Source organism: Cryptomeria japonica, chromosome 4 (assembly GCF_030272615.1).
Source record: "Cryptomeria japonica chromosome 4, Sugi_1.0, whole genome shotgun sequence".
Classification (NCBI taxonomy): domain Eukaryota; kingdom Viridiplantae; phylum Streptophyta; class Pinopsida; order Cupressales; family Cupressaceae; genus Cryptomeria; species Cryptomeria japonica.
In genome coordinates this window covers 432,879,190-432,893,742 of record NC_081408.1, presented here as the reverse complement: position 1 = coordinate 432,893,742, position 14,553 = coordinate 432,879,190, and positions in this window count along the sequence as shown.

Here is a 14,553-nt window from a genome sequence, read left to right as displayed (position 1 = left end):
AGGGTTGAAAACCCTCTCAAACCACGCATGCAAATCATCTAAAGATTTGACTTAAAATCTAGTATGGGTATTCTCCTAACCCAAAACACATACAAAATGCAACTCAAATATGTAAGTAAATGTAAAAAATCAACAAACCACTTTTCATTAATCTTATCCAAATGTTCAATAAATGAATAAATTACATAGTGAAAATGCAAATACATTGCATGGTAGCCTTGTAGGATTCAAATAACACTTCAAAATTAGATACAAAACTAATAAAATCTGTCACAACAACTAGAGGAAATTACATGTCAAAACACCTATTCCCCTCATTTAACCTGTTGCAAAATTGGCTTCTTAACCTTCAACCCGCAACAAGAATCAACGCAAATTACCATAATCATATTTCTCCATCTTCAAATTTTCCATCTCTTCAAATACAAATTTCTTCTTCCCCTCAAACTTCCCAAAAGATCTAAAAATTGGGATCATAAAATGAATGTTGAAACTTGCATTTTAACCATTATAGTTACCATAACTTGTTTTTGGTAACCCCTAAAAAGTCATGCATGAAAAAATAAAAGACATATTACCAACTTATAAATTTCCTTCGAAGATTTTGGATGCTTTGTCAACTCCACCTCCAAACTTATCAAGAATATCAATCCACTATGCCACCAACTCCACTCAATAGGACCTCAAAACAAAACTGCTCAATCACTCATTCTTGGGTGCCTATTTTTGAATATTTATCATTAAGAAAAGAATATTTGAGTCAAGGTAAGTTGTAACTTCTATTTCCCATGCCCAAAAATGAATATTCCAAATTTGAGGTTGAATATGCCAAATTCAAATTTGAATCTTCTGTCCATCATGTATGCTCACACATCACAAAATGAAATTATGTCTCAATATTATCATCTATATATGTTCAAGTCTCACACACACATAATCATTTTTCCCTCATTCATTCTCACTCTTATTCTTCAATTCTCACACCAATTGCATGCTTGCTTTTACAAATTGATTGTATATATCTTGCAATATAAGAATTATGTCTCAAACTCTTATATGTGTATCTTCAAGTCACACACCCACACATATTTTTTTGGCTTTTGATTGAGATTTTAAATATTAGCTCATTTACTTATAAAATGGTTGATTTACTATTATTCTAAAAAGTAATGGGAAATTGCCTATTTTGTTTTCTTCAACAAGTTCTATTGAGTGAGTGTTTGACACATTAATAGGATAGGTAAACTCACAAGATCAATTCACTTCTCTTGAAAGGAAATCAACTTTTAACATAAATCTATTCACCTCAAGATTTATATTACTACGTCATGACAATGCAAGATAATTAATTGATCTATGTAGTTGTTCCCTTTCAAAATCAATCTATTATATGAGAATCTTGATAATCAATCCTTAATACTATGTTAAACAAGTGGTTAGCTTCCCAAAATGATGGATATTTTTGTTAAATATATATATGACCATTTCTAAACTTGCAATTTTTTTATTTAACAACTTTAGATATTCACTCGCTAGATTTGATCCTTATAACAACATTACAATAAAATTTCCTTAAAATGACCAATATCTAAGATTTAATAAATTTTAAGAAAACTAATCAATGTCGTAGTTGCCTTCTTATATTTTGATGTCAAAATTTTAGCAATGCCATTATACACAAACCCTAGGTCCAATGTTAGATACAATTTACAATGATTACAACTAGCAAGAAGGAAAAGAAGTAGAAAGAACAAGTGTTGAGGAAGGAGGAGAAACTCTTCAAGCCACTCACGATCAAAGTCCTTTGGTCCCCAAGGTGGTTGGTAACGCCAGTTGACCATGTGGAACCCTTAGGTCCACCCCATCGTGCTCATAATGATGGTCGCATGACCCAAATAGTCATATAGAACATGCATGGTGAGCAATAGGCTCACACAAGAGAAAACATGGAGCATGCACACATGATATCTCATCCAACAACAACCATAATGCAACATCAAATACAGATAGAGAGGGAGAGCCATACACTCAAGCAATCCAAAATGCGAACAAGTAAGAATGTGCTCAATAAGGAGAATCAACACCCAAACATCAAGTATAAACCAACTCATCAACCAATCACCAAAAAGATTATAGGGCCCAATAGACAACATATAAGGAATTCATAAAAGAGCACCATCAAAATGGAATACGTATCATCTTCTGAGTGCTACTCAAATCTACAAGGCTAGCTACATAGAGGAAAAGAGTGGGGAGTGTCATTGTGTAGCTTAAAGGGATGACTCACATTGAACCAAGTAGTCCTCTCATATGGATGAGGAGCCTTGATCATGCCTAATCAACACCCCATGGTCAACCAATTCGTCGCAACTCATCCCTAGTCTATACAAGCACTCAAGGCATGAGAGGGGCATCCACTAATCTTTTTTAATGTTTAAACACATCTGAAGTTTTAATTAATGTTTTCACTTTCTTACCAAAATGCCCAATGAGTTACCCTAGCGGCCCCTTTGTGCCCCAACCCCCATTGAAAATCACTCCCATCATTGACCCCATTACCTACCCTAAGCTCAATCAAATCCAAAATGTGAAACCAAATGATAAAGATACCAATTTACAAAGCCAAATTCATTCATCAATTGAGCCCAAAAATCCTCAATACAACCAATTACTCAAATGGACAAAACACCAAGTAAACGAAATTCAAATGATTCCATATTTAAATTTCCATATAAAAATCTATTATTCCAAATAAGAAAGTCATATTAAATTTAACAAAATCCACTTTTCCCAAAATGTCAAATCGGACTAAAAACCAACCTTGGAGGCCATCCGCCATTGATGGACCTCCAAAAAGCTTAAAAATTCAAATCACATATATTGAAAATTTGAGAAAACCCTTAATCCATAACTACACAACATCACAAAAATGCAATAAATTGCCATTTCATCCATCCAATAAAATTTGGGCAGCATATTCCCATATGAAACCATATTTCTAAATTTGAAAACATACAATCCCTATAAACAATGTAAATGGAAAATTTTAAATTGGAGGAGTTCTTTTAGACAATCAACAAATCATTTAAAACAATCTAAAAGCAATTCCATTAAAAAACAAAAGAGGCATAGGAACTTCGATGTAGAGCCTTGGTATAGGTATAGGGTAGGTTCCTTTAGCCAAAGAACAAACCAAGGACTGTAGCAACCACAAAAGAATTAATGGGGTTAAGAAAGATTTAGTTTGACAGGTCCCACATCATTTCCACTCTATATGCTTCCTCACAAGGCCATTTCCCTTGAATGCTTCACAAGGATTTCTAGTGATTCTTAAGGACCCTATAGCCCCACTAGGGTTGGTCCTCTTCCCAAGTCACCAGTGCCTATCTAGGGTTTTATTTGAAGTTCCCTAGCTTAGAAAGACTCCATCCATTCACCAATTTAGGTCCACTATAGTGGTTTGTGACATTTGTTGCAAGAAGGCCTACTAATCCTAGTAGCCCTACCAGACCGGTTTCTCTCAGTTAACTCCTTATTCCTCCAAATGACTCAAACAAATAATCCTAGATTTGGATACCCTTTAATGAGTTACAAAATATATCCAAGGGGTTCCATCTGTTCAGAAATACAAGGATCCAAACCCTATCTTGGTTAGGAGACCTGATAGCCCCAATTAGGCCTAATTTACAAAGGAAAGGGTAGGTAAAATCCCTATCTTGCCAAATAAACATAAGGGATATACTTAGGACATAGTAAAACTATCAATCCATAAGTTTTAGACAATTATCAAACCCCTAACACCTGATGTGGAACCTATTTGCTTGAATTTGCACTGTGGTCACATGGAGTTGCCCACCTTAATGCATCAAACCCTTGCCTCCAATCGATCCAAACCTGAAAAATTATTCCAAAATATTAAAATAAATTGGCCATACTTGCATCTCTTCCAGGGCCATGGACAACCAATGAAGGATCAACAAGATTAGGCCATTTCTTTGTGAAACCCTAGGTAGGACTGTCAAATCCAGACACCTTCCAGAAAATTGCAGGTTTCTCCCTTGTCCTGATGAGTTAAGATCTTAGGATTGATGTATATGAAAGGTGATTGGTCACTCTACCACATCCCACCATTTTTATAATCCCAAGATGTCCATATAGTATGATACACTGTTCAGAACAACAAAATTGTAGGAAATTCTCAGAGTTTTATTGCTTCAATGATGCCAAATGCTTACAAAACTCTTCAATGCCCAAATGATGATTGGAATCAAAATTTTTATGCCTTTCTCAATAGTTATCAACCACCTTTTGAATTGAGGTGACCGTTGGGAAGAAGTTTCTCTTTGTAACCAAAAGTTGTCATGAAAAGTTGTCTTGGTTTGCATTAGCAACTTAGACTCATGTTAAGCCCGTAGACTTAGAGTTGTTCAACATGTCTTAAACTTCCTAAGACACTTCCAACACATAAAACACCTAGAAATATACTCAACTAAATACCCCTATCCCTATATACCCATGGTGGCTTATTAACTTGCCAAAACCATGTCATTGGGTGACAAAGTGGGGTTTATTACAAAGATCAAACAAACAAAACTATCCTATTACAAAGATAGAAAGATCACATTATTATGCACGTGTGACCTTTAGGCCTTCATTGTCTTGGTCCTAATTGTCTTATTCATGAGGTGCCCCTACACCATACTCCTGGGGTGAATGAATCTCAAGTCCACTTGAGATGAGCTCATGTAATGTAGTTCCATGCTTCTTGATCTAACATTCATCCAACCAAATGGCTTCAAAGTTTGGTTTTCCTTTCCATTTGACCAAGTATTGTTTGTACTCCTTGCTCCTTGTCTTCTTTACAAACTTGGTGTCCAACACTTTCTCAAGTTTAGGTGGCTCATATTTGGGAATATCTACATCTGCGACATCTTCTATGACCTGCTGTGAGTTACCTACATTAGAATCACCTTTGAAAGGAGTTAGATCACAAACATTAAAAATAGGAGATATGCCAAGGTCGGGTGGTAATTGAATTTCATAGGCATTGTTGCCAAACTTCTTCAAGATTTGGCATGGTCCCACTTTCCTTTGCATGAGCTTAGTGTGCTTGCCCTTGGGAAACCTTTCCTTTTTCAAATTTGCCCAAACCAAATCTCCAACCTGAAATTGCAATTCTCTCCTTTTCTGATCTGCATGTTCTTTGTACTTGTCTGATGATTTTTGAAGTTGCATCTTGACCTGCTCATGGAATTCCTTTATGGCTTCAACAAACCTCTCCCCATCTACACTTATGGGGTCTGTATGGGGCATTTTTCTCAACTCCAATACCCCTCTTGGATGTAACCCATACACAACCTGAAAGGGTGACTTCCCTGTGCTTTTGTTTACAGTGTCATTGTAGGAAAACTCAACCCAGGACAAGATTGAATCCCATTTTTCACCATGCTATTTTGTAAGGCATCTCAACAAGTTTCCCAATGATCTATTTACCACTTATGTCTGCCCATCCGTTTGTGGATGATAGGCTAATGAAAAGGGCATGTTGGTGCCAAGTTTCCTCCACAGAGTTCTCCAAAAATGGCTAACAAATTTGACATCCCTGTCAGACACTATATTCAATGAGAGTCCATGGATCCTTGCTACTTCTTTGAAAAACAAATCTGCTATGTAAGATGCATCACTAGTGGACTTACATGGCAAGAAATGTGCCATTTTACTAAACCTATCCACTACCACAAATACACTATCAAACCCCTTTTGTGTCCTAGGTAAACCCATCACAAAATCCATTGACACACTTTCCCAAGGTCTTGAAGGAATGGATAAGGGCTGATAGAGGTCAGTATTAGTGCTTCTTCCTTTTGCCTTCTTGCAAATAGTGCATGCATCTACAAACTTTTGTACATCAACCTGCAATTTGGGCCAAAAGTAGTGCCTCCTCACCAATTCAAGTGTCTTGTCCAAGCCAAAATGACCTGCCATAGCCCCACTATGTTTTTCCTTGATGATATTAGTCCTCATTGAGCACCTTGGTATGCACAATTGCCCACCTTTGAAGAGAAGTCCATCTTGGATCAGAAAATCAGAAAATTCCACATGATACCTTTCATCAAATTCAGTACATACTTTGTAAATCTCCTTGAAGTCCTCATCTACAACATACATATTTTTCAATGCATTAATCCCAATGCTTTTTAATTGGATTTTAGATATGGTTAGCATCGTTCTACTTAGTGCATCAACCACTTTGTTGGCTACTCCTTTCTTGTGTTTGATGGAGAATGTGTAGACTTGGAGGGATTCTACCCATTTCATATGCCTATGACTCAAATTTTCTTGACTATTAATGAAACTCAAGGCTTGGTTATTAGTATAGACCATAAATTCCTTTGGTAGCAGATAGTGCCTCCATTTTTTCAAAGATTGGACCAATGCATACATTTCCAGGTCATATGAAGAATATTTTCTCTTTGCCTCATTGAGATTTTCACTAAAGAATGTTATAGGTCTGCCTTCTTGGCTTATGGCTGCTCCTATGGCCACATGACTAGCATCACATTCAATCTGAAACACTTTATTAAAATTAGGTAAGGTAAGTACCAGTTACTGAGCTACCTTTTGCTTGAGAGTTTCAAATGCCTCATCCGCTTCCTTTGTCCAAGAGAACCTGCACTTTTGACCACCTTTTATGGTTTCCAACATTGGAGCACATATCTGACTAAAACCTCTTATGAACTTTCTATAAAATGTGGCTAGTCCATGGAAACTTCTAACTTCACCAATGGTCCTAGGAGTAGGCCAAGAGAGAATTGCATTTACCTTATCCTGGTCCATCTTCAAGTGACCTTTAGAGATCAAAAATCCAAGGTAGGTGAGTTCTTCCTGCATGAACAAACACTTCTCCATATTGTTCATCAATTCCTCTTCACTCAGTTTTCTCAAAACCATGTCTAGATGCCTCAAGTTCTCTTCCTTTGTCCTGCTAAATATTAGTATGTTATCCAAATACACTATTACAAACTTCCCTGTGAACTCTTTCAAAACTTCATTCACAAGTTTCATGAATGTACTTGGGGCATTAGACAACCCAAATGGCATAACCTTCCACTCATACAACCCTTCATTTATTTTGAAGGCTGTTTTCCACTCATCACTAGGCCTAATTCTGATTTGGTGGTATCCACTCTTTAAATCAATTTTAGAGAAATATTTTGCACCCCCCAAACAATCAAGCAAATCTTCTATCTTAGGAATTGGAAATCTATACCTTATGGTGATTTTGTTGAGAGCTCTTGAATCAGTACAAAGCCTCCATTTTCCATCTTTCTTGGGTGCCAAAACAACAGGGACTACACATGGGCTAAGGAATTTTCCAATCAGATCAGAATCTAGCAACTCTTGAATTTTCCTTACCGTCTCCTCATTTTGCTGTGGTGTGAGTTTGTATGCAAGCTTGTTAGGCAATGTATCCCTTGCGATTAAGTCAATACAATGACTGATCTTTCTCATTGGCGACAAAATGCTTGGCACTCCATCTACAACTATTCCTTTGTATCTATCAATGATCTCCTTTACTTCCAGACTGAGGTCCTTTTTCTTCCCTTCTGCCCTATCATCTGCAACAGGCTTCTCCTTTGAGATTGGTATTGGAAGCAAAGCAAAACATATGCCTTCTTCCATCTTTATCTCCTTGAGGATTTGTTTCCCTTCCATCACCATCACTTGGACTCATTTTCTTTTTGTTCTTCATTGTTTTCAGTCAGGGGCAGTAGCTCTATGACCTTGTCATTCTTTGTTATTGAGTAGGTATTCCTAAAACCATCATGGTGTGCTTTGAGGTCATATTTCCATGGCCTTCCAAACAAGAGGTGACAAGCATCCATGTTAACAACATCAAACAAAATCTTATCCTTATATGCACCTATTTGGAATTCCACCCATGAATGCTCCTCTACAAGTGTTTGTTTCCCCTTTGTGAGCCAAGACACCTTATAGGGGTATGGATGGGGTACCCTTCTCAATTTCAACTTCTCTACCATTTCTATTGACACAAAATTCTCAGTAGACCCCAAGTCAATCAAAACTTTACATAGCTTTCCTCCTAATTGGAAAGTGGTGCGGAAGATAGACTTCCTTTGAGGTGGTTCCATAGGGGTTGGTACCTTCAAGAGGGTTCTTCTCAACATTAATGCCTCTCCTATCTCTAGATAACCATATGAATAAGGTTTACTCATCCCTTGGAAATCCGATTCTTGGGTTAGGTTGGTTCTCCTTTCTCCTTGGGAACTAGACCCCATCTTCTCTGGGCATTTACTGGCAATGTGTCCCTCTTGGTTGTAGTTGAAACACTTTATTTATCTTGCTCCTCTTCCTAATGATCTACCTCTGAAATTAGGCCTTCTCCCTCTGAAGTTGCCTTTATTGTTACTGTCATTCCTTGAGGAGTCTTGACTGCTCTCTCCTTGGAACTCAAAGTTTGACCCTCTTCCTTTGAAGTTGCCCCTTCCTCTACTGCTCTTCTCTTCTCTTCTTTTAAGCTTCTCCTCCACCTTTAATGCTAGTTGATAGAATCTATGAACAGTGTCAGGGCACAAGAGGTTCAATTCCTCTTGTATGTTCCACCTTAGACTGTTTAGATACCTTGCAACTCTTTCACTTTCATCTTCAATATTCTTGGACTTTATACTCAATTTATGAAATTCTTCAGTGTAGGCACACACATCCATCTCTTTTTGTCTGAGATTCTGCCTTCTCTTATGCAATTGTACATCATAGTATTCAGGTACATATACTCCCTTGATTTCTGCAATCATCTTCTTCCAAGAGGTGATTGTTCCTCTTGCCTCTTTTACTCTTTCCCCTTGCACAAAATTCCACCATGTCAAGGCTGCTCCCTGCATTTTTGAATTGGCAATCTTCACTTTCTGATTGTCAGCAATGTCTTCACATTCAAAGAAGTTGTTCAAGGACTCTATCCAGTCCATCACTCCATCAACATCCATCTTGCCACTGAAAATAAGAAGATTTGACTTCTAGTCCATGGTTCTCCTCTCCATAGACTTCAAGGCATTGACTAGGTACCTATTCTCTGTAGGAACCTCCTCTTCTTTCTTCCCTTGTGGGTTCTCCTCTTCTTCTTCCACTTCCTCTGAGCTATTAGGTCCTCCTCTTCCTCATCTGCCTTCCAAGTTTTCTATCAACTTTCTAAGCCGATCATTCTCTTCTCTATTTTCTTGCACCATCCTGGCAAGTTCCACATTTGTCATCTTTGGAGGCATGTTCCTAGCCTCACTATCTGATTCTTCTACTGTCATGTACTATTCTCCTTCCCAAAAGGATTCCTCCTATGCTCTGATACCAATTTGATGCAGAGCCCTGATATTGGTATAGGGTAGGTTCCTTTAGTCAAAGAACAAACCAAGAACTCTAGCAACCAAAAAAGACTTTATGTGGTTAAGAAAGATTTAGTTTGACAGGTCCCACATCATTTCCACCCTATATGCTTCCTCACAAGGCCATTTCCCTTGAATGCTTCTCAAGTATTTCTAGTGATTCTTAAGGACCCTATAGCCCCACTAGGGTTGGTCCTCTTCCCAAGTCACTAGTGCCTATCTAGGGTTTGGTTTGAAGTTCCCTAGGTCAGAAATACTCCATCCATTCACCAATTTAGGTCCACTATAGTGGTTTGTGATAGTTGTTGCAGGAAGGCCTACCAATCCTAGTAGCCCTGCCAGACTGATTTCTCTCAGTTAACCCCTTATTCCTCCGAAGGACTCAAACAAATAATCCTAGATTTGGATACCCTTTAATGAGTTACAAAAAATATCCAAGGGGTTCTAGTTGTTGGGAAATACAAGGATCCAAACCCTATCTTGGTTAGGAGACCTAATAGCCCCAATTAGGCCTAATTTACAAAGGAAAGGGTGGGTAAAATCCCTATCTTGCCAAATCAACATAAGGGATATACTTAGGACATAGTAAAACTATCAATCCCTAAGTTTCAAAAATTTATCAAACCCCTAACATCTGATGTGGAACCTATTTGCTTGAATTTGCATGATGGTCACATGGAGTTGCCCACCTTAATGCATCAAACCCTTGCCTCCAATCGATCCAAACCTGAAAAAGTCTTCCAAAATATTAAAACACATTGGCCATACTTGCATCTCTTCCAAGGCTGTGGACAACCAATGAAGAATCAACAAGATTAGGCCATTTCTTTGTGAAACCCTAGGTAGGACTGTCAAATCCAGATACCTTCCAGAAAATTGCAAGTTTCTCCCTTGTAATGACGAGTTAAGACCTCAGAATTGATGCATATGAAAGGTGATTGGTCACTCTACCACATACCACCAGTTTTCTAATCCCAAGATGTCCGTACAGTATGGTACACTGTTCAAAACAACAAAATTGCAGGAAATTCTTAGAATTTTATTGCTTAAATGATGCCAAATGCTTACAAAACTCTTCAACGGCCCAATGATGATTTGAATCGACATTTTTTATGCCTTTCTCAATAGTTATCAACCACCTTTTGAACTGAGGTGACCGTTGGGAAGAAGTTTCTCTTTGTAACCAAAAGTTGTCATGAAAAGTTTTTTTGGTTTGCATTAGCAGCTTAGACTCATGTTAAGCCCGCAGACTTAGAGTTGTTGAACATGTTTTAAACCTCCTAAGACACCTACAACACATAAAACACCTAGAAAAATACTCAACTAAATACCCCTAGGCCCATATGCCCATGGTGGCTTATCAACTTGCCACAACCATGCCATTGGGTGACAAAGTGGGGTTTTTATGACAAAGATCAAACAAACTAAGCTATCCTATTAAAAAGATAGAAATATCACTTTCTTATGCATGTGTGACCTTTAGACCTTCATTGTCTTGGTCCTGATTGTCTTAGTCATGAGGTGCCCCTACACCATCCTACCTCCAAACTTGATGAAAACTTCAAAATGAAAATGCCAAATGCACACACTATGGGAAAATGTGAATCTTGGACAACCAGAAGAATTCACCAAGATAAATCCACCCATCTAATCTCCCACAATCAACAATCCACTTTCAACATGTGGGGTTTTTGACAAAACAAGAGGAAAAATGACAGTGTGTAAAAATTAGCACTTTTCTCCCTATAAAACCCCATTGGCTTTTTGAAATTAAAAAGATAAAATAAATAAATAAATAAACAAAACTTTAACTCCCACATTTATATACTCATCCCCATGTAATGCATAATAAAATGAGCATAGATAAGCGCAATAAAGATATTCACAAAACATTAAATAACCATTAATCAATTAAAAGCCACAACAACATAAAATAAAGTAAAAGCTAAATTTAAATTCTCCAGAAATCCAAATTTAACCCCAAAAGTCACTCATACACCCAATTGGGCAAATGTCAATAAAAACAAATACTTGTAAGACAAATTTCACAGTTAAGTATTAATTCCACATAGTAATATTAAAATACCATTAAAATGTGCACTATAATTCATGACAATTCACATATGGGGGTTAAACCACATTAATGGTTCCCACTTTTACCCGCGAAGGAAATTCGTGGGTGTGGGAATTTTTTTTTTAGATAGGTTCGTATGAACTACCCATGTTCGCTCAAACTACCCCTATAGGTTCGAGTGAACTTGCTCAGAGGGGTACAGTTCGAGCGAACCCTAATTAAAAAATGGGTTTGCTTGAACTCAATAAAATATTATTATTTAACGGGTTCGCTCGAACCCCCCTTTGAGCAAACCCCTAACGACCGACTTTTTTTTAACTATCTATATAAACCGAAAATGACAGTTGAAATGTCATTTTCAACTTGTCATTTGGGCTCCATTGAGGTGGTTTGAGTGAACCCTACATGGAGATTTCGTTAGTGAGTCCCGTCAGCACTAGTCAACACTCCTCAATAGTCGTTATTCGACCTGCATTGTTCTAGGTGCACAAAATTACCCTTTTTCTTGTTTAATAATGTTATTTTTTTGTATTTTTAATTTTTAAAAAAAATTATTTAAAAAATAAGTTTTTCGTTTGTTAATTTATTTTTTTTAATTAAATAATTGTATATTTATTATTTTTCTCAACATTTTAGAAAAAACGTTAGGAAAAACTTAGAAAACTTAGATACTAAATTAAAACTTAGAGAAGCATTAGATTTTTTTTAGAAAAACGTTAACAAAATTAAAACTTAGAAAAATGTTAGAAAACTTAGATAATAAATTAAAACATTAGAATAATTAACTAATAAATTAAAACTTAGAATTTTTTTTGAAAACTTAGATAATAAATTAAAACATTAGAAAAATTAGTACCCCTATGACCCCTTTTAATATCCTAGTAAACAACATGACTACTTAGGACACCATATAAACCCTTAGGACAATATGATGTCATAAGGGGTCATACAGTGTTCTAACACCATGTGTGACCCCTTGGGACCCCTGACGACACCATATGACACCTTAGGAAACTATATGAACCATTACAACCATATGATGTCGTAATGATTCATATTGTGTCCTAAGATGTCATATGGTGTTCTAACACCATGTGTGGCCCCTTAGGACCCCATATGACCCCTAACGACACCATATGAACCTTTAGGACACTATATGAACCATTAGGACCATATGATGTCCTAATGGTTCATATGGTGTCCTAAGGGGTCATATAGTGTTCTAACACCATGTGTGCCCCTTAGGATCCCATATGACCCCTAATGACACCATATGACCCCTTAGGACACTATATGAACCATTAGGACCATATGATGTCTTAATGGTTCATATGGTGTCCTAAGGGGTCATACGGTGTTCGAACACCATGTGTGACCCCTTAGGACCCCATATGACCCCTAACAACACCATATGACCCCTTAGGACACTATATGGACCATTAGGACCATATGATGTTGTAATGGTTCATATGATGTCCTAAGGGGTCATACGTGATGTTCTAACACCATGTGTGACCCCTTAGGACCCCATATGACCCCTAACAACACCATATGACCCCTTAGGACATTATATGAACCATTATGACCATACGATGTCCTAATGATTCATATGGTGTCCTAAGGGGTCATATGGTGTTCTAACACCATGTGTGCCCCATATGATCCTTTAATACATGTTTGCACCATAAATACATTGTTTGAATTAGTATATGATCTAGCCCTCTTCCCTTAATTTGAATGCTCTTCATATGTTTTAATTTAGTGATCTTTAATGATATATATATATATATATATATATATATATATCTATAAAATTAATGATCTCCCTCTCCCTCTCATTAATGTTTTAATTTAACATGATATATAGATAAATAATGATCTCTCTCTCTTTAATAACATTTTAATTTGAATTATGCAAGTTTCATGTTTAAATTTAATGCTCGATTAATGATCTCTCTCTCTCTCTCTAGATATCTCTCTCTTAAATATTACATAATTAAGAAACAATAGAAATTGAACAATTTTAATTTAATGTTTTAATTTGAATGCTCTTCATTTGTGTGTGTGTGCTCACGTACATATAAATTTTAACTTTAGGGTCCACCTAGATAGATGGAGGTGAAGAGGGAAAAAAGATGGAGAAGGGACAAAGGAGGTTAGAATGCAAAAAAATCAAAGACAAAACACAAATACAAATAAGAAAATTTATACCTTGTATTTCACCTCTCTCTTGGATTGAGCTTGATGAAGCCAAAGATGCGCCCCTTTGACGCTCCACTTGATGTGCTCCTTGCTTGACGTGGATGTGGAATGCTCTCCTTTTCTCAACAAGATTAGGATTTGATAGGATATGGATTTGAGTTTGGAATTATGATGGATTTGGATTGGAAGATTGAAGGATTATGAGGACATGATAAGGATATGATAGAATATAATAGATGAGAAAATCAGCAGCATAAGAATACTATAGAGGAAGTGGATGCCTTTGTGAGGAGAAAAGGCTCCAATTTATAGATTGGAGAAGGCCAAAATGGAGGGCCAAGATTGATGTGGTTATGGAGGGTTGAGATTGATTTGAAATGGTGGGAATGGTTTAAGGATTCCTTTGGAAAATAAACAAGAATATAAAATTCCTCGGGGGAAGCGGAGAGGAATTAAAAATTCCAAAATAAAGGATACATGGAGGGATTCAAAGAAATTTGAATTTCTTTGAGAGGCTCAATGTTGATGTGACATGAGTGGGAGATTTAAAATTGGAGAATAATGATAAGTGGGATTATGAGAGATTCTAGAAGAATTAATTAGGTTGAGGGGGATTAGGAAAAGTGATTTGTAGGAATCACATGACTAGGTTAATTAATTAAAATTAATTAACTGAGTGGGTTTAGAGGAAATAGTTATTGAGGGACTTTAGAAGAATAGGGAAATAGTTAATTATTGGACAAAAGTGACAAGATTAATTAAATTAGATTTAATTAACTCCAAGAGGAAAAAGGATAACAAAATTAAATAAATTAATTATGTTGGCAGGCTTAAATTGATTAAATATTGATTTAATTAATTTTAGGTGTCTACATTTTGCCC